The sequence below is a fragment of the Dermacentor silvarum genome, chromosome 10 (genome assembly GCF_013339745.2).
Source record: "Dermacentor silvarum isolate Dsil-2018 chromosome 10, BIME_Dsil_1.4, whole genome shotgun sequence".
In the NCBI taxonomy this organism is placed as follows: Eukaryota; Metazoa; Arthropoda; class Arachnida; order Ixodida; family Ixodidae; genus Dermacentor; species Dermacentor silvarum.
Genome location: NC_051163.1, coordinates 140344321 through 140366546, shown reverse-complemented (window position 1 = coordinate 140366546; position 22226 = coordinate 140344321). Strand labels below are relative to the sequence as shown.

At 46.4% G+C, this 22226-nt stretch overlaps 1 long non-coding RNA gene and 1 pseudogene across 1 annotated transcript; one reads left to right on the top strand and one right to left on the bottom strand.

The window, feature by feature from the left end:
* Nucleotides 1-1546: 1546 nt before the first annotated feature.
* On the top strand, nt 1547-6870 carry LOC125941132 (uncharacterized; annotated as a pseudogene).
* Nucleotides 6871-10951: 4081 nt separating this feature from the next.
* On the bottom strand, nt 10952-12316 carry LOC125940641 (uncharacterized). The gene is made up of 2 exons (XR_007463839.1): nt 11749-12316; nt 10952-11243 (listed from the first exon to the last, which is right to left on the bottom strand). It is a non-coding gene; the product is annotated as an uncharacterized LOC125940641 (long non-coding RNA).
* Nucleotides 12317-22226: the final 9910 nt, after the last annotated feature.

The window sequence follows — 22226 nt, the reverse complement described above, 5'->3', positions numbered from 1 at the left end:
GTGACGCTCCCTCCTAGTTTTTTCCTTCCTCCATGATCCAAGCGCCGTGCGTCTACACCCCTACTGCGCATGCGCATCCTCCTCCCTCTCCTATCCTTGTCTCATCTCCTCTCCTCTCGGCATTCCTCCTCTCCTTTCCGACGCTCCTCTCCTCTCCGGATTGCGCAACGAATGGCAACACCTGCGGCTCCGCGCGCGATAATGCGAAGCAGTTTAGGTAAAGGTACGTCCACACTAGCGACAAAAACGCGCGCGACACGCCGCACGCGGCAGACTCGCGCGGGCAAGTCCACACTCGCGCTTTGCTGCACGCGGCAACGGCGCGTGGAGTGTCGCGTTGTCTCGTTCCATTCGATACTTCTCGTAACAACGCGCTCTCCGTTCTGCCGATTTCGTGTTCCGTTGGAAGTGTCCGTGTTTCTTTGCGCCACTGCCAGCCACGCTCAGCCATGTCGGATACGGACGAAGAGGCACTGGTGACTGTGAACACTATAATACTTATTCGTTCTTTACCTGTGCGACGTCCACGTGCCAGAAAGCGGACGAGAAAGTTTTGGGTGCGCCCTATATGGCGGTACAGGGACACTGAGAGCCCGGCGCACACTCTGCTTTCCCGCATGTGCCAGCGGTTGGCACGCAACTCCTTGTCCTTAAAATCGACGTTCGATTTGTCATAGAGGCAAGCATATCCGCGAACGGTTTCCAAAAACGCCTCTATTGCGAGGCGAATTCTTCGTCGACGTCTCTGTGGCGGTGTGGGAAACCTTAACAAAAACAGCCCCCTTGACTGGAAATGGCCTCTGAGATTTTACGGCGTGCGTGTCACTGTTCAATCTCTGAGCCCATAGATTATGATTATTTGCTTATGTGACAGGTGGCGCCACAACAGCGCGGCTCGCTTCTTATTGGAGCTCGTTTTGCGGCTGCCGCAAAAAAATGGGTCTCGCACCCATTCGCGCGTTTGCCGCTCGTTGCTGCCGCTTTTCGTGAATCTTGCCGCGCGCGACAGCACCGCTCGCCGCGCGCGGCGTGTCGCGCGCGTTTTTGTCGCTAGTGTGGACGTACCTGTAGAGGCGCGACGGTAGGCGCCCCAGAGCCACCGGCAACAGTCCCCAACGCCGCGCGCATTCGGTGCGAACGCGACAACAGTTCTGCGCGTTGCTGGTGCTGCTGCATGTCCAAGTTTATACAGCTGATAAAACTACCACGAGTCGACCCCATGGCTGCTTCGCATACTACTCAGGGTTTACTGCTCGCGTATTACTCGCGTACTACTGTATGTGTTGTACTCTTTTTATATTCACACGTATAGCTTCACTGGCTTTACTCAACAATAAAACAATAACAAAGCATAGACGTTTCGCCACCTATGCGGGTGGGATCGTCAGTACACAAATGGCGTCCCATGAAAGAGTACATCAACTGATGTACTCTTTCATGGGACGCCATTTGTGTACTGACGATCCCACCCGCATAGGTGGCGAAACGTCTATGCTTTGTTATTGTTTTATTGTTGAGTAAAGCCAGTGAAGCTATACGTGTGAATATGAATTCGCCTGGCTTCTGGAACATTTTTTCACGTATCCGATATCGTTACGGATGTGCTCTACTTGGCCCCTTGAGGGAATACATCGGCTACGCGACGAAAATTGTCCGTCAGGACTGCCACCTGCGTTTCATCTACAAGTGCCTCAATAGCAACGTGGTTCCCAAAAGCCTGCACTGCCGGCCACTGGTCGACACACCCTACGGATGCAAGCTTGCAAGAGACTTCAGCAGGGGTTCCTTAAAGGCCCGAATTCAGGAGAACAAGCAGCTAATCATCCAGGCAAGACGTAAAGTTTATGCATCCGAGGCATATCTCCGCATGAAACTACGCGCTGCCGACTTCAGTGAGGTTTTCGAAGCAAGAGCAAGGGCGGAAACTCTTGAACGAGAGAAATGCACGCATGCCCATGACAAGAAACTGTCCGTTTTGCTACCCAGTCTTCCGCAACGACACACTGAGGCCACCAGCATACAGAACCTGTCTCGGAAACAGCTGTCTCGGGACCATGTGAGTGTTCTTTCAAGAGGGATGAACTTTGCTGTAGCAGCGCGGGTGATTCCAAAACGTGACATTATCGTAGAAACGGAGGAATGCTTCCGTCACATGAAAGATACTGCGGCTGTAGCCCTTGCTCGTAGCCGCATTGTGAACATATTGGCTAATTCCAGAACGCCTCGTTCGAATCTTACTAGTAGTGAATGTGCTGCACTTGAGGATCTGAGGTCCGACCCTTCTGTCGTGGTCCTGGAAGCCGATAAGGGTAAAGGCATTGTTGTCATGGACCGTAAGGACTATGAAGAAAAAATGCAAGAAATTTTGGATGATCCTTTGCACTTTGAAAAGATGCAGCACGATCCTACTTTAAGTACTGAAAGACAATTAGTAGACTACTTGCGTAGGCTAAAAACGAAAGCAATGGTGGACCAGTCGTTATACCGCCGTCTCTTCTCGTGTGACGGGGCAACGCCGAGAGCGTACGAACTGCCAAAGGTTCACAAAGATAGCTGCCCCCTGAGACCTATTGTATCTTTTGTTGGATCTCCGACACACAACTTGTCCAAGTTCTTAGTTGAAATTTTAAATCCTCTTGCGGAGGAGAACACGTTCACGGTTAAGAATTCCAAAGAATTCGTTACCGCGATACGTCAGCAGCAGCTGGGTGACGCGGATGTTATGGCATCTTTTGATGTCACGTCTTTATTCACCAATGTGCCGATAAAACTGGCTACCGATGTAATCGAGAAACGCCTACAAGATGATTGTACTTTGACAAGTCGAACTTCGCTGACTGTAGATGATATCATGATTTTACTGAGGTTTTGCTTAAAGCAAATATATTTCACTTTTGGCGGAACTGTCTCCCACCGAATAGAAGGTGTCCCGATGGGCAGCCCTGTGTCGGTAATCGTGGCAGATGTTTTGATGGAACACGTGAAAACATTATGTCTGTCCACCTTGCCCTCCCCTGTGAAAATGTACTGCCGTTATGTAGATGACACTTTCGTCATTGTAGAAAAGCACAATCTGCAGGCTATGCATGATGCACTCAATAGTGTTCATCCTGCCATTCAATTCACTTGTGAAATGGAAGATGGTGACACTTTGGCGTTTCTAGATGTGCTGGTGCGTCGGAACGAGGGCGGTTTATTGGCGACATCCGTATACCGCAAACCTTGCGACAGTGGCAATGTGCTGAGTTTTGACTCGCACCACCCTGCGGAGCACAAATATGCTGTTGCCCGTACACTTCTGTCACGTTGCGACGCGCTGTCGTCGACGCAGACCCTGAGGAAGCATGAAGAAACTAATGTTGCCACTGTCCTGAATAAACGGAGCTACCCTCAGTGGTTTGTCGATGACACGCGGCGCCGCATGCAAAGACCTCGCGAGAGCAGGGCTAATAATGAAAATTCTGTTGTGTGCATCCCGCATGTCTGCGGCGTGTCAGAAGCTGTGCGTAGGGCCTTGCGACCTCTGGGCGTTAGGACTGTGTTTAAACCCATGCGCACACTGGCTAACGTGTTCCCAAAACCAAAGGACCGCACCCCCTCCGACGAACAAAGCGGAGTTGTGTACAAAGTTAACTGTACGGACTGTGATGCCTGCTACATCGGTGAGACCGGGCGACGACGTCATACTCGCATCAAGGAACACGCCAGGGACGTCACCAAAGCCACACATTCAACACGTGCCAAGACGGAATTAGTCGACCACTGCCTGACGAAAGGACACGTGTTCGATTTCGATAATGTGACGACGCTGGCACGGGAACAACGATGGGGCCCAAGGAAATTCATCGAATCATGGTTCATCCGTCATAACCAAATGCATGCAACAGTAATCGTGGTCCTTTGCCGGATGTTTACGGCAAGATATATGTTGATTTACTCTTTCATGTGACGCCATTTGTGTACTGACGATGCCACCCGCATAGGTGGTGAAACGTCTATGCTTTGTTATTGTTTTATTGTTGAGTAAAGCCAGTGAAGCTATACGTGTGAATATAAATTCCCCTGGCTTCTGGAACATTTTTTCACTCTTTTTATGTTTCGCGCTCTGTTTATTTTGGTATTTCCCACGTGTATATATAATGGACAAGTAGAAATAAATTTTAAGTTGTTAGTTAAGCGCTGTCTTCTGTCTCGTCTTCACTTTCTCCTCATCTTGTCGCGCTGTTTTAAACCATAAAGTATGCTCAATATAGGTGACCATGCCTACTTTCTAGGTGGACCTTCCCCAGCCATGCGGCCATACAAAAGAGGGTCGGCTGAAAGCAGAGAAGGCCAAGCAGCTGCAGGAGGCATTTGACACAGAGCAGCAGACTGTGGCCAAAGAGACGCGAGTATGCATTAGAATTGCCGACTGCGGTTCCCGTCGTAACCATGGTTTCGAGGACGTGGAAGCTTTTAGCCAAAACATGGGCACGAACATTGCTTAGCGAATTCCAATGTTGGCAAGGGAAGGAATCACATCTTTATCAGATGTGAAAAATGCCTGCACTATTACGTGCACGACGTACTTTTTGCAAACAAGGAAAAGCCTGATAGCAGCTGCAGGGACTTTTTCCCAATACATCGTGATATCAGCAACCAGATCCAAGCTGTTCTTAAGAAAGACCGCTTCAGCACAGTTGATCAAGAGAATGCTAGCATCCTTATTCAAAAGATGAGGGGTGAGCAACCCGAATCCTCCATTGTCTATCGGCCGTATGCAGCACGCAGCTGCGTGTGTAGCAGCGACTCGAACAACGTGGAAGAGAGCATTGCCAGCGAGTGTGAAGACACGGTTGCTGTTCTGTTTCCAGACAAAATTCATGAGAGAAATGCTTAAAAAGTATGGAGGCTCAGTAGTTTGCCTGGACGCAACACACAAGACTAGTGACTATGCCTTACCACTTCTCTTGCTTGTGAATACATCGTCGAGATAAACACCAGCTGGTGTGTTTATCGTACAGCTTGAGACGGCCCACTGTATCGCTGAGGCTTTAGACGTTTTCAAACAGTGGTGTGATAACTGGTCCCCACAGTGATTGATGGTAGATTACAGCAAGGCAGAAATAAGTGCCATCAAGCAAGTGCTTCCACAGAGTCAAATCTCCATTTGTGACTTCCATAGACTACAGGCATGGCAAAGGTGGCTGCGCAGAAAGGAAAAGAATATATCCGATCCGGATGAGGCCCTGAGACTCATGAAACACTTAGCCAGTGCTTCAAAACAGGATGAGTTTGACAAGGCATTTGATGTCCTTGTTGCCTCAGAGTATTGTAAAAATTGAAAATTCCGCAGTTAATTTGAAGCAGTGTGGCTCTCTGTAAAGGAGCTGGGGGTGATGTCTTACAGGCTGGAGTTTGATGTTTTGACCACAAATAACGGCATTGAGGCCCAAAACAGGGTGTTGAAGGCACAGTATGTGAAAAGTGCCAGTGGGAAACGGTCGTTAACATCCCTAATCACAGCTGTTGTTCATGGCTACCTTCCCGACAAAGAAGTGAAATTCCGTGAGGCAGCAAGGAGGCAGTCATCAGTATATAGACAGTACAGTATTCCTGCATACCTGCACAAACGGCCGCACGGGTTTGTTAAACATGCGCTGAGACGGCTTGTTAACTCAGAGGAATACAATCACACAGGCATGAAAGAGCTTCCCATTGAAGGCATGTTCTCGGTTCATTCTGAAAGAGGTTTAATTTTCAGTACCCTAATTTTCAGTACCCTAAAAATACTACCATTACGTTACATGCTCCAGCTCAAATTGGTTTTACTAATATACCGCACACTAAATCATGAAATCATTTTAGATACATTTAATAGGCCTGCTCTTACCAACACTAACAATACGAGATTTTCCGCTAACAACAATTTTTTACTCCCTCGAATAAACACTAATTATGGAATGTTTACTGCTCTTTTTACGGCCATTAAATACTGGAACAAACTACCCCCCCCATATTAAAGCCTGCCGCACAACATTAACATTCAAGAGAGATACGAAGAAATATTTACTAACGACACTACTGGCCACAGACTCATTACTATGAGTCTATATTGTATACAGAATTATTTTCCAGTTTTCAATGTTTTTGTATTTATTTAATGTATTGATTGCTTTTATTTATTTTTATTCTGTATCTTCCTTTGCCTTCTTTTTTTTCTCCTTCTCTTTAGTTGTTTTATATTTTTTTTGTCACATAGTCTATATAACACTTGTACTTTGCGTATTGTGAGCATATATTTGTTTCTAATTATCTGTTAAATTAACCTCGTGTTCTTTGATATGTGTCATTCCTATGTTTCCATAACGTGTCAATTTATTTATCTATTCATACGCTGTATGTATTTAATTTGCCTATATTTTGAACTTCAATTATTGTAAGCACCTTTCTTGTATTTGATTATTTGCTTCACTAACTTTGTGTATTCTTATGTCTGTTGCTGTTATGTTGCCATAATGTAATAATTATTGCATTGTTAAATTACTAATAGGAGGTCCCCCTGACAGTTCTTGTAACTCCGGGACCTCCTTCTGTACTAATGATGAATGATGAAATAAATAAAAAAAGGAGCTTCGCCGAGGTGATGATTATGTGTACACAGTCGACTTCACCAAGCCATCGTGTACCTGCCCTGACTTTAGAAAGCACAAGTACCCATGCAAACACTTTTGTGGTATTTTTAAGTACAGCGACAGGTGGGGCTCTTCCTCTCTTCCGCAGAGTTACCTCAATAAACCGCAAATTACACTTGGATGCTGTCTAGAATCTGAAACAGGTTGTGAGATTCCTCTTCTCAATGAGCCCAGCCGTTCTGAAGTTTCTTCATAGGCTCTTGGTACAGCAGTATCAGAGCCGGACATTCCCTTTGTCAATGAGCCAAGCTTTTGTCCACTGCCTTTACAGCCTCTGGTTGCTATAGTTCCTGGGACCGCAGCCCCCTCAGTGTCGGAGTTGCGCAAACGTATAACCGAGCAAGATAGATTGAGGAAGTCGTAAAATATGGACGCAGCATTAAATTAGTAAAAAGAAAGCTTGGCATAGGACAAGGCAAGATGTATGCACTGAAAGATAAGCATGGTAATATCATCAGCAATTTTGATGACATAGTAAAAGCAGCGGAAGAATTCTATACTGACCTGTACAGTACCCAAAACAGCCAAGCTACTTTCATTCGAAATAGTGATGAACCGGATACAGAGGCTCCTTCCATAACTCGCGATGAAGTTAGAAGGGCCTTGAAAGACATGACCAGGGGAAAAGCTGCTGGAGAAGATGGAATAACAGTAGATTTAATCAAAGATGGAGGAGATATCATGCTTGCAAAGCTTGCGGCCCTTTATACGCAATGCCTCACAACTTCAAGTGTACCAGAGAGCTGGAAGAACGCCAACATTATACTAATCCATAAGAAGGGAGACGTTAAAGAATTGAAGAATTATAGACCCATTAGCTTGCTTTCAGTATTGTATAAAATATTCACCAAGCTAATTTGCAATAAAATCGGGGCAACACTTGACTTCAGCCAACCAAGAGAACAGGCTGGCTTCAGGAAGGGATATTCTACGATGGATCATATCCATGTCGTTAATCAGGTAATCGAGAAATCTTCGGAGTACAATCAACCTCTCTATATGGCTTTCATAGATTATGAAAAGGCATTTGATTCAGTAGAGATACCAGCAGTCATAGAGGCATTGCGTAATCAAAAGAGAGAGAGAGATAAATGAGATGCCAAAGGCGGGGAGGTTAACCGGAAGGTAAATATCCAGTTTGCTACCCTACACTGGGGAAGGGGTAAGGGGAGACAGAAAGATAAAGAAAAATGCACACACCTAGAGAGGGAGATAAAAAAGGAAAAAAAAACACACACTCACAAAGGAACTAAGGAGCGTCACAGTCGTTCAACCAGGTCGCTTGACCGGAGGAACTTCAGTAGCGCCCTCGTCGCCTTCTGCTGTGAAGACCGTATCAGTCGGCATTCTAAAATCGTCTGCTCAGAAAACGGCCGGTCGTCGAGGCGTGTCAACTCCGTTACGAGCGACTGTCTCTGGGAGCTGTAGCGGGGACAATGACACAGGATATGTTGGACTGTTTCCTCGCTGCCGCAAGTATCACAGGCAGCACTGTCGGCCATTCCGATGCGACAAGCAAAAGCATTCGTAAAGGATACTCCAAGCCACAGTCGGCAGAGAGCAGTTGTCTCGATTCGTGGAAGTCCAGATGGAATGCGTATCCGGAGGGATGGGTCCAGTCGGTGCAGTCGAGTATGTTGGAAACCAGGTGTGTTCCACATGGCTCGTGTGGAATCACGCGCGATTATGCGAAGCTTTGTTACTGCATCGGCTCTTGATAGCGGGATGGGTTCTTTCACAGCATTTTCGTGAGCCCTCCTCGCAGCTTCATCGGCCTGTTCGTTGCCCATGATGCCGCAGTAGCCTGGGAGCCACTGAAAAGTGATGTCATGCCCTTTTTCTGCCAGCTGGTGACAAAGGTGCCTTATTTCCAGCACAAGTTGGTCTTGTTGTCCACGACGTAGAGCGGATAGCAGACAATGCAGGGCGGCCTTTGAATCTGTAAATATGCTCCATCTTCGTGGTAAGTCTTCGTGAATCATTTGAAGTGCGCAGCGAAGTGCAGCAAGCTCCGCCGCAGTCGACGTTGTCCGGTGAGAAGTTTGAAACTGAAGGGTCACAGCTTTTGCGGGGAAGATCACAGCCCCTGTAGATCCGTCAAGAGTTGTCGAGTCATCAGTGTAAATGTGAAAATGGTCCTTGCGTAATCAAGGAGTACAAGAGGCATAGGTGAATATCTTAGCAAATATCTACAAGGATTCCACAGCTACCGTGGTTCTCCACAAGAAAAGTAGAAAGTTACCTATCAAGAAAGCGGTCAGGCAAGGAGACACAATCTCTCCTATGCTATCCACTGCATGCTTAAAGTATTCAAGCTCTTAGACTGGGAAGGCTTAGTAGGGAGGATCAACGGCGAATATATCAGCAACCTTCGGTTTGCAGATGACATTGTCCTATTCAGCAACAATGGAGACGAATTACAGCAAATGATTGAGGACCTTAATCGAGCAAGTGTAAGAATTGGGTTGAAGATGAATATGCAGAAGACAATGATAATGTTCAATAGCCTGGCAAGGGAACAAGAATTGAGGATCGCCAGTCAGCCTCTAGAGTCGGTAAAGGAGTACGTTTATTTAGGTCAGTTACTCACAGGGGACCCTGATCATGAGAAAAAATTCACAGACGAATAAAATTGGCTTGGAGTGCATACGGCAGGCATTTCCAAATCCTGACTGGGAGCTTACCACTGTCGTTGAAAAGAAAAGTGTACAATCATGGCATTCTACCGGTGATAACATATGGGGCAGAAACTTGGAGGTTAACAAAGAAGCTCGAGAACAAGTTAAGGATCGCACAAAGAGCGATGGAACGAAAAATCTTAGGACTAACGTTAAGACACAGGAAGAGAGCGGTGTGGGTCAGAGAACAAACGGGGATAGCCGATATTCTAGTTGACATTAAGCGGAAGAAATGGAGCTGGGCAGGCCATGTAATGCGTAGGATGTATAACCGATGGACCATTAGGGTTACAGAATGGATACCAAGAGAAGGTAAGCTGAGTCGAGGTCGGCAGAAAACCAGATGTGGTGATGAAGTTAGGAAATTTGCAGGTGCAAGTTGGAATACGCTAGCTCAAGACAGGGGTAATTGGAGATCGCAGGGAGAGGCCTTCGTCCTGCAGTGGACATAAAATATAGGCTGATGACGATGATGATGATGATAACCAAGGAACTTGAAAAGTTCAGTTGCCTCCTTTACTGCTGCCATGACGTTCAAACATTGTTGGTGGCTAGCGGCTCATTGCAAGTCGCCTTCCGTAAGTTGTCTGAATCTGTGCCACAATGTGCTGGCCTTCACATTCGGGGCTCACCGACAAAGGGATGTTCGTCTCTGAAGCCTTTTCCAAAGAGAAGGCGCCTATAGTGTGCTGTCACTCTGCCATTGATTCATTGACTTTTCACAGGAGCTTTGGCTCGGACTGCTAGGAAAGGATCAGGGGAAATTGCCACTCGGTGTTTTTTTTTTTCATTTTTTAAAGAAATTGCTAACTTTACAAAACTCAATTTTTATCATGCATAACTTTGGCTTAACCAGAGTGTTTGGACATCTGTAAATATGTGCAAATATTTTTAGAATGTTTAGAGCTTTTAAGATTATTATGGTATGTTTTTTACTGGACTCCATTATAGCCATGTAATTGCGACATTGTCAACGGCTGTGTATGTGTAGAAATACTGCCTTAATGTTTCGTGTCGGTGACAATTTCAGTTCATAATTTCTATAAAGATAAGTTTTTAGGCTGGTGCTTTCAATGTATGTGTATAAAACTGTTTGTAAAGTTGCATCCTTTCCGCACTTCCATGAAAGTGCTTGCTTTTATACTTTCCTTTTGAGATTTTAATATAGCATCTATTGTATATGAAAACATGTTATTACATTTTAGCTGGTGGTTACTTCAATGAATATTCAGTAGCGTGCTTGTAATATGCATCGACTGCAAATAAACCACATGTGAGAGAATGCCTAATGTGCATAAAGAGTTTACTTTGAAAATGTGAGGTGTGGTTGAGCAATTGTTGTTAAGGTTGAGCTAAACAGTAGAGCAATTTCGTCAAGACTACTTCAGCAGCTGTGACTGGTATTAGAGGCTGGGCAAACTGGCCATTTTCGAGTGCAGTTATGAGAATTACCCTTTCAGTGAAATGTTTTAGGTATACATACTGATACTACTGACTTGAGGGAGTTGTTTATTTATCCAGACTTAACATTTTTTTTTCTGTGGCATCCTATGGGGATATAAAAAGGGGTTCCATAAGAAACAGTAATGCACAATAAAATAGGCGATCGTCTAAACTTAGCATTTATCAGCTAGTATTTTTAAGTTAGTCTAAATATGTACTTTTAGTATCGTGGAACTCGAAACCGCCAATGTTGAGCTGCCTAGTTTTTGCCCATCATGTAACCAAAACATGCGACCTGATGTATGGTGCATCAGTCGTTAGTATGGTGCATACTACATAGCCGTTCCACGAAAAGGGGAGAAGTCTCGTGAACCCTCTTTTTTGTGCCTTGGAGGTTCATTCACTTTTTCCCGTACACCTCCTTCGGCCAGTCAGTGGTGCTTGCTTCCTGTAAATGAAATAAACAATATTTATTTCTCGTGTTTTTTACATACATGTTAAAAGACACACAGGTCAACTGTAACATTATGTGGCGTTGGTAAGTACAAAAAACAACAGTGACATGATTCCATACTTCACACCAGGCATGTAGCCAGGATTTTGTTTGGCTCGCAACCACTGAAGGGGGGGAGGGGGGGGGGGCTGGCATGGGAAAACGCCACAGGTGGGAGGGGGTAGAGAACCTCCCAGCAAAATTGAATATTTCTTGGGGGAGGGGGGCACTCTAACCACCGGCTATGTGCCTGGTACACAGCCATAATGGGCTTTTCCTAAAGGTATTCATTTACTAGAACCTAAGGGCCCTGAAAGGGGAATTGTATAAGGGAAAATAAGTTAAAAACCTGTCGCAAAGTATCCTCCTTACACTGCTTGCCCACAATCTTTGAGTTGGAACGCTGCTCGATATCTTCATGAGACTGAAACGTTTGCAAGTGCATCGCCATGTAACATACCTTTTTTTTTGTTTCTCTGGAGTCTTCTTGTAGTATTCCGTTCCAAATATGCAGATTTTGACAGTTTCTTTGACAACTCGAAACGGCACATTGTCCAGAGAGATTATGCACCCGCAGTGGATCATGTAGAAGACGACATTGGCTGAAAATAAACAATAAAGACGATGTAATGACGGCGCCTAGTTTTATGCATGGCAGAAGGCAATATCGAATCTAGCTTTAGTTTTCGTTTAATGGACAGCAAAGAACCTTTAAGATCCGCATGCTTCTGGCAAGAAATTCTGGCTCTCCTCAGCCAGAATAATAATAATTATTATTATTATTTCCCAGACTTTCTTGTGTGGTTTTAAAAAGTAACAACTTAAAAGTAGCACCAACATGCTACAGTTTGGTTGGGCCTTGGGATTTTAATATAACACGACAAAAAGCTCGACGCTGACGCTTCAACTCATATACAGAGTTCATCATCAGGCCTATTCCTCGCTCTAGACGTCCAATTCACACTTCTAGCAGGACCACGGATGACACACCCGACCGTGGCACGACATGGAGTACAGCCCCACCGCAAATAGTGCCTCGTGTTGCGCACGACTACTTTTTCAATGTTCAAAAAAAAAAAAGCGCAGATGCATACAAAACAAACGCCCAAGCGCAGCTCTGTCTTGAATTCAAAGCAAATATGTAAAGAGCACAGGGATAGACTTTCTCATTTTTAAAGTCACAATTAGCTTGCATGCGCTGTTCTAATTATGACTGAAACCGAAAAAATAACAGTTCAGTTAATTTTACGTGTATCAAAATTTCTTAGGATCGGGTCATGTCGCGGTAACCAGAACAATAGTCCACTCAAACTGAAATAAATCGGGGCCAGGGGAACTCTGAATCGGTAACCAGAACAATGATAACCCGATCTTCAAAAAGACGAATCAAGATAAATCAATAGTCTAGTGTTGCGCACTAATCGCAACTGAAAACAAATCGTTCTATCGTGTTTAGTCCCTGGTTAAAATTACTACTGCGTTTTTCAATGATAAATTACGCGCACAGCGAAACATCAAGAAGCAGTCGATACATCCTTACATTAAGACGGCTTGCTCATGTCTCTGGATGTCCGCACAGCAAACCTCTCGTTGACGGCAGCCAAGGACCTCTCAAAAAGCTTAAACTCAGTCTTCATGATGATGATGAAAAGTACCTTGGAGGTACTTTTCGATCACCCTCTGTCGGTGAGGAGGCGGGCTCATCGTTGTATTCCGCGCTTTCACAAGCGAAACAAAACAACGCGCGCCGCGAATATGATACGCGGGCCAAGTTCTCCGTCACGTGGAATGAGTTGATCCGAACTGAGGCGCCGCACACCGACCGCGCCGCCACAAAGAGAGGGAAAAAAAAGAAACTGGTGATACGTAATCGAGGCGAGGCCACGTCATCGAGGCGAGGGCCCGCCCCTGTACGAATTTGTTGTGAAAACAGTGGCACCTATTCTAGTACACTATAGTCGCACTCTAATAAAGCGGATTCCCATACGCGGCTGCTATTGATCGCTGCGGTCGGCTATACACCGCGGCCGCCGTGGGGTGCCACCACGAGTCCACTGGCTAAGCGCACTGCTACAGTGTATTAGAATGTTTTGCAGTGGCTCAAGCGGAGGCGCGTCCTATTGCGCGTCGCGTACCCGCTTTGGAGGAAAGTAGCGGCGGCGCTGTCATCGCCCGCAATTGAAGCGAGTGTGCGCCGCTTCCGCGTCTGCACGTCGTTTTTAGATGTCGTCGTCGCGGAACGTCGCATCTTTCGCGCCTTTTTCTGCGTCAGTGTTTATGATATCGCCCAAGCGGCGGTTAAACCAGTGTTACGCGCCAGGCTGCGCAACTGGCTATGCAAAAACAGCACAGGAACCCAAATTGTCGCTTTCTAAGGCTCCGAAAGATGAACACTAAAGGCTTGTTTGGCAGCGAAATCTCCACAGGCTTGACAAGCCGCTGGACACTAATTGTGCTGTTTGTGAACTGCACTTTGAGCCGCATTTTATCTTGAGGCATTATGTCCACATGATCAATGGAACTGAAGTTACAATTCCGAGGGGGACCCGAACGCTTGCTCCTAACGCTTGCTCCACTTTTATATTACAGGGTTAAACAAGTCCGACCCACCGTTGTTCCTCAGTGGTTACGGCGTTGGGCTGCTGAGCACGAGGTCGCGGGATCGAATCCCGGCCACGGCGGCCGCATTTCGATGGGGGCGAAATGCAGAACACACCTGTGTACTAGGATTTAGGTCACGTTAAAGAGCCCCAGGTGGTCCAAATTAATGCGGAGTCCCCCGCTACGGCGTGCCTCATAATCAGATGGTGGTTTTGGCACGTAAAACCCCACATATTATTATTATTAAACAAGCTTCGTGATGCAGCTCGGAGAAAGTCGCACCAACACTTGAAGCTTAGTCGCTAATGAGGATAATTATACCAAGCCGTTGGTCAGTGGTCGACTGAAAAGCGAGCATATTGTGTAAATAAAAGTGCGTTGGTGTGCTATATCACAACTTTGTTGTTTATTGTTCATAACTCTACCAGCGAATACACGCAAAGTTCCTCGAGCGACCAGTCACGCGGCAATTTTGCGTTTATTCGCGGGCTTCAATCACGCTCGAAAAAAAAAAAAAAACACTTTTATGTAGCACGTATTCAGCAACAGAAACCTGTATCGGGAGTTTTTCATGTTGCTCTTCAATTTTCTCATTGACAGATTTCATCTCATTGTAACATTTGAGAAGTTGATTATTTAGACTAATTATGTAAGTAGGCGGAATGCAAAAAAATAATCTGGGTATTTCCAGGCGACGGAAAACAACATTACATTGGTTCTGTCCAGCTGCGTGGCATCTGCGTATTTTTTAAATCTTGGTGCATGATAGTTCGGCCACCCTGCATATCGCAGTCCAGCTCAGCCGCTCGCGGGAATCGCGGTAAGCGTTCTCATTTTACGTTATGCACGTTCGTAGAAAAAAAAAAACAGCGTTGATATTTTCATAAGCCTGGCAAACTGCAACGAATACCACTGCGAAATGTGTAGTATTGCAGCTATGTCTCGATATACCAGACGATTCCACAACTACAACACGCGCAAGCGACAGTATTTGAATCTTTCCATATGCATAACGAAGCTGCAAAGAATAAAAACCAGAAGGAAAAACTTTTGTCCCTTGCTAGTCTTGCATTACTTCGTGGCGATAAACTTCACCCGCCGAAAACGCCGGACGAAGTGGTTGTCGTAACAGCACGACGGCCCGAAAGCTGACACGCTTTCAAGTGCGGTCGACTACAGCCCCGCCGCATCTTTCTTCCCCTCGAGGCCCTCTCCAGCGGAGGCGGTCGCGCCACTAGAAGATATGCTCGCTGTGGACAAACGCGTTTGGCTTGCGGTTAGCGCGTCATAGGCACCAAAATCGGAAGTCGTGGCGTCTACGTTACCATTCAAAAGGGAATTAAAAGAGCGAGGGATTCTGGGTTGCGCCGTCTGCTTGCTGTTTCCGGTTCGAAGAAGCGCAGCCGCCGCTACCGCTTCGCCGTTGAAGCCTATTGATGCGCTTGCAGTCCGGCTTTGTCACACTCGGAAGATTACCCGGTTGCAGGCGCCTAGCAAAACGATGGTCTGTTGTTCAGCAGTTGGCTGCTCAAATTCAAGCGTTAAAGGTAAACGCGTCTAACTACTGCCTTGCAGAATATGCTCTCTTCCTGAGTCAGCTGTGCACAAACATCAGAGGCATGGCTGCTATATACTTCCAAACCTGTAACAAGGCAGAGACCATCAGTGAACAAAAAGAAAATGAACGTACAGTGCCACTTATCAGGTGGCGTTGAGCTGTGTAAGGGCAGACACAGAATTATTCCCCAAGATATTTCTTTCTCTAACATTGACTCAAGCAACCAGAACTATTTTAGTACTCGCATGCACATACAGAGGTATAATGAAACATGGTCTTATAGGGCGCAATTTTAAACGGGACACAGCGAAATACATTCATAATACTGGTAACCAACTAGCCTACCTTAGTTCGTTGAACACAGATAGCGGTAATGCGCAGCCGTAATATGTCGGTGATACGGTAATTCCCCGATCTTGTTGACAAAGAAGCCAAAGCTTCCAACTACGTACCACTTGAAATGAACCTTGAGTTTCGACCGAGAAATGCCGTTGACAGCGCGCAAGGTTTTTAAACATTTTCAGCATTTCATTTTCTAATTACGCTAGCTGCGGCGTTACAGACGATATCGGTTGCAGCGACGATCACAGAGCAACATTTACCAGACCGCTGTAGCCATCGCGTCAGCACCCGATTTTCTAAGTTAAAAGCTTTATACAGTTGATAAATCATCGGATAAAGCTAACTTTTTATCTGTCTGACTGACCCGCAGGCAGAGCAGTCAGTGACGTGCGTCCAAGCAGCCGCAAATGTCGTAGAGCAAAAGCGGTCAGAAACAATAAAGGCTACCAAAACGAAAACAAAATTTTGTTTACGAATAAAAGCATATCCTTACTTTCATTGGCTCGTCATCGTCGCGCCCAGAGTGGACTGGAACCTAGAAATCAGCTGTATGAATGCTACGACATTTCTGGTCGACAAAGCGGACGGAAATCTTCGGCTGGGAAGTTCATGTCGTTACCGACTCGCAACAGGCCTGCCGCAACTTTACCAACGGACGAACACCGGTGCTGGCGGCTCAGATTCTAGGCCCGAGGCTGCAAGAATCCCATCAAATCACGTGGACGCCGGGTCACGCGGGACTGGGGGGGAAGGAAAGGGCGAACGCCTTAGCTCGAGCGCTAATTAACCGAGCGGGGCAAAACCAATCGTCTGATCAATCCCAACCCTTTACCTTCGTGCCCCTGCCATCAAATTACTGCGAACGACTCGAGATCCAGCGACTGAACTGCAGGATTTATCCTCCCCCTCACAAAAAGCTCAGCACTGAAGAGGAAATAGCCCTCAGACTTATCCAAACAAACACATTCCCAAACCTACACAGATACAGCAAAATATACCCACAAACATGTCGCGGCATCTGCCCCTGGTGCGGCGACACACGCCCTACGCTCTTTCACATCTCGTGGGGGTGCGGGGGCAAACCTGAACATTTAAAGACGCCTAACACGTCATTTGAGCGGTGGGAGGTACAGCTGACCGGCGATACCCTGGCGGGACAAGGAGCTCTCGTCCAGCAAGTACATCGAGCAGCCATGGCCAGTGGAGTCCTGGAATGAGGACACCACCCACTCGTCCTCAAGATCAACTCGACGGTCTAAATAAATGTTTTTTTCTCTATCTCTCTTCGCACGACTGAAAGTTTAAACCGCGCAAGAAATGAATGAATGAATGAATGAATGAATGAATGTTTATTTTCCACAAAACATGTACAATACAGTGTTGTGGTGGTAAAGTGGGAAAAAAGCTGCTCATGGCAGCTTGACTGGTACCAAGAACCCAGAAACTTCCGAGCAGCAGGGTGGAGCAACATATTTCGTAATGACTATATAAAGCAATTGCGATTGACAAAGACCACCTCACTTGACAAAGACCGAAAAAAAGAAAGGCGCCTGCGGAACGTTCGGAACCTCCTGCCACTAAACGTGGCCGTGTCAGACTCGAAAATTCTCTCCAAGTGCGAGAGCTACGCTTGTAACAATGAGAATATTTGGAGTTTTACGTGCTAAACCATGATATGATTATGAGGCATGCAGCAGGAGGGCTCCGGAAACTTCGACAATGGCGTTCTTTAATGTGCACTGACATCACACACAGTACACGGGCCTCTAGTATTTCGCCTCCATGGAAATGCGACCGCTGACTTTCGGTCAGCAGCTGAGCACCGTAACCACTGTGTGGACTGACTATGCTCGTAAAGTATCCACACATCCAAATGGACGCGTTCCTTAAAGGACCAAGTCGTAATGCTGTCTCTGGGCGACTATGTAAGACACAGACAGTGGAAAATATCACTCAGATGGGAACAGAGAAGAATCGGAGACACACACCCACCACAGAAAATGTCTACCCTTCTCGCAGTGCCAAACCAGGATGTTTTTGAATGAATGAATGAATGAATGAATGTTTATTTTCTACAAAACATGTACATTACAGTGTTGGGGTGGGAAAGTGGGAAAAAATGTGGTTGATCCCTCTTATATAGGAATCGGTATAGAACACGAAAGTGAAACGTGTCTTCACAGATGTAGTGTAATGTTTATTGCACATTGATATATAATGTCTATTGGTGTTTTGTGGCTAAAGCGCCCTTAGGCGTTGATGCACCCACGCTGACGCCTGGTGGCACGTCTCCTCCATCACGACTACCAACGTCGATGACCATGAGCAACCGTCGTGCATATGGAAGCTGCACTACGCTGCACACGCTAGCACAACGCGAAAGACGAAGCACGTAACTGACACACTAATACAACGCGCAAGACAAAGCACGTAACTGAATCGTCACCGAGTCAAATCAGCGCGTACAGCGCGTCGTAATTGCAGCCTCCGCGATCAACTTCAGAAACATTTTCAGAGCTAATTGCGGAGGCCACGCTCCGCTGTGCTGAGTACGGTGAACGCCACCTGGCGTTGGTAGTGCTTCTTGATGCCAGCGTCCCTTCGAATGCTGGCATCGAGGCGTCGTAGTGCTGAGACCACCGAAGCGTTCACTGTCGGTGCGCGTTAGTGTCATAATGCAGTACTTCTCTTTTCTGCTCGTAGGCGGCGGCACCGCCCCGAGCAAGAGCGCGGGTACACGGAGGAGTGTTAGATATATAAGGCGCGTCTGTGTAGCTCTCTGCAAATGCGTTTGTGGCGCAATGGGTTAAACGCTCGGCGATCTATCGTCGCGGACCGAGAGGTCGTGGGTTCGATTTCCAGATTTTGCATGTTTGTGGAACTTTTTCTTCTGGTTTCTTTCTTTGTATTATGTTCGTGTACATTGTAAGCTGACGTATTTCCGTGACGGAAATACGTCAGTGAAGTCTTGGTGGACCCCGGCATAAAACACTTTCGTGTTAAAAAGCTGCTCATGGCAGCTTGACTGGTCCCAAGAACCCAGAAACATCCAAGCAGCAGGGTGGAGCAACATATTTCGTAATGACTATATAAAGCAATTGCGATTATATAAATACAACAACATTAATCATCTAGTCAATAAAGAAAGACATATTTGAATCATAACTGAATCAGACATAAATTAAACACAAAGAAAGACACAACTGAATTATTTAGAGGCGTGAAAAAAAGTTAAAGAGATCAACTGGTGAACACGACAGTACATCAATTTCATTACTCAACAGTTCATTGAGTAGCCAAGGAAGTCTAGAACATAGCATTTGCTTGCCGTAATTGGTACGTGAGTGAGGTGTATACCAATATTCCGGAAATCTGTTTGTGTAGATTGCTTTACGCTTATTGAGTTGGGCTATTGACTATATAAGGCTTATATTGCTTTTGTGCTCCTTTTTATAGGCTATTGCCAGACGGTATTCCATAAGATTTGTTATTTTCAAAGTTTTAAGCTCTTGAAATAAGGAGGCAGATGGGAAGACGTACGGCTTGTTACATATAGCACGAACTGCTTTCTTTCGTAGTACGTACAACTTCTTAATGTTAGTTGCAGAAGTCGTATCCCATACAAGGCAACAGTAGTTTAAGTGGCTCATGAATAAGGAATTATATAGCGACTGTTTAATGGAACGGGGGAGAAATTTCAGTGAGTCGACCAGACCAGCAATTTGGGACAGTTTGCATGCAACGAAATCTGTATGATTATTCCAGGTCATGTGTTGATCAAAGTGTACACCTAGAGATTTTACAGATTTAGTGGCCTCATTCGTAGATAAATTAATCCTGAGGTCTTCTTGCAAAAAAGACACGTGCGCCAGGCAGCGTGTTTCTATTTGCGCCCAAGCCCAGCTTTCGACAGCTGGCGCCGCCATGCGCCGCTCGTGCGTACCATGTTTCTAGCCGCACAGCCGCCTGGCCGCATGGCCGTGCTAGCCGCCGCGTTGGAACGGAGAACATGATGGGCTGGTGTTAGGGATCGCGCTAGGGAACACGCTAGGCGCTACTGTGGCTGCTGTTAAGGGATCGATGGTATTCCTAAATAAACGCATCACTGTTTTGGTGATCCAAATATAATCTCACTATTAGGGAGGGAGTAGACTACCTGACTGGAGCAGTCTACCTGACTGGACCGCCGCTTCGCGTCGGCACCGCGGCACCGGGGCTCAACCGACCGCGCCGCCAAACACAAAGGAAAAAAAAGCAAGGCGTGATACCAAGAATAAAAAATAAAGTTGATAGCCAAGGCGGGATTGGAACCCGCGTACGCCTGGTTTCAAAGCGAGCGTCATAACCACTAGGCCATACAGCCACTTTTTTTTTGCTTTCATGGTATTTAATACGCTTCCAGAGCGTGCTTTCATGCAAACTATATGACTGCGTTCGAGCGCCCTCGGCGAAAGAAACCACTTAGAAACATAGTACGCGCGAGCGGCGCATGGCGGCGCCAGCGGTCGAGCGCTTGGCATGGGCGCGTGGCTGTATGGCCCAGTGGTTATGGCGCTCGCTTCGGGACCAGGCGTACGCGGGTTGGAATTCCGCTTTGGCTAGAAACTTTATTTTTTTCTTAGTATCCCGCTTTTCTTTTTTTTTCCTCTCTGCTTGGCAGCACGGTCGGTTGAACCCCGGGGCCGCGGCAGAAGCCGCGGTACCGGGCGCCAACGAAACGCGGCGGTCGTTGGGGTGTTGCGGAGCGCAGCGTAGCAACACCCCAATAAACAAATACTGCTCTAGTCACGTAGACAGCTCCCTCCCTGATAGTGAGATAATATTTGGATCATCAAAACAGTCATGCGTTTATTTAGGAATGGCATCGATCCCTAGCAGCAGCCACAGTCGTGCCACGGCCGCTTGATAACAAAAAAAAACTTTTTTTATCCAGCGGCCGTGGTCGTGCTTAGTCACCACCAGTACAGCGTCTTCTCCGTTCCAACGGCGGCGGCTAGAAACATGGTACGCGCGAGTGGCGCATGGCCGCGCCAGCGGTCGAGCACTGGGCTTGGGCGCAAATAGAAATACGCCGCCGTGCATGGCCGCCGATCATGGAGGAAGGAAAACAACTAGGAGGGAGCGTCACGTGACAATCTTGAAGCCTATTCATAAAAAATTTAGAGGAATGGGATGATGGGAATTAGACCCTCACGTGATAAGCAAGCGGTAGATTTTACTCGACTCGCTTCGGTGGCTTCGGTTTCGTCTGCTGTGGGGGTTTCGGAATATGCGCAATTGCGCACATACTCGGCGTGGCAAACGCGCGCCGAGGTTAGTGAAGGAATTCGAGTGTGTGAAGCAGTTGAGTCTCGCCGCTTAATTAGCAGACAGGTGCCAAGGCTGTTGCGAACGAAGGCGTCGGTTAACCGGCATTGCGCCGAACAACCCGGGAGGACCACCTCAAGAACGACTGGTTGCGTTTCGGTGTGGTTTCAGGGAAACGAGGGAACCTTTCGCCCTGCAAACGTGTGAAGGCAACCAAGCCGCCCTTCCGACGACGATTCGTTGCGTTTGACGTCTTCTGGGAAACAATGATGCCTTTCGCCCCCGCAATATGTGCAGGCGATTAAGCGAGCGTACAGGATCCGAAGCGACTGTTTCCCTACGGGGAAAAAAATTCGTCCCATCTTGTGCCCAAGGATGGACTGGCGAGCCGGAGACTCCGAACATATTTAGGGCCGTACGGGCCCGTAGTTGAGGTAGCGCAGTCGACACTGTTGCTCGAAATCTGCTCAGTCTTCGGCCTCTTAGCAGACCAGCGAGAACTCCCGTCAGCAGTAGGCGCACCTGCGTGATGAAGTGTTGTGTGCCAGGATGCCCTAATCGAACAGAAAATCGGCGCGATGGTCTGTCCTTCCATAGGTAAGCACAATGAACGTTTCTTTTATTTATGAAAATGGAACTGCAATATTCGCGATCGTTAGTGACTACGTGCTCGTGTGAATTATAACTGACGAAATAGTGGTGCAATACTATTCAAGCCATTTTTTTCCAACTTTGTCATAATTACCAGTAAGTGTTAAACATTTAGTTCTCCTTAAAGTACTTTTATCAGCAAGCGTACACTCCTAAAAAGCCCACGATGTGAAAATATTTATTGTCGCGGAATTACATTTCCTGCTATAAAAATATTATTGACTGAATTTTGTATGTATTAATCTTGTGGCTGAAAACAATCAAAATCGCAATAAAACTAATTAATTGAAGAAACCATGAAAGATTAGTCTTCACATAACATACCAAGTTTTGCAATGGTCGCCAAGAACAATAATATTGTAGAGAATATTCTGCTCGTAGTAACTGGGCTTAGGAGTGCAAAGTTCAAACATCATGTTGCGAAGTTCAATCACTCCCCATGTTGAAGCTAAATATCATTTTCTTTTTTTTTCAGAAGA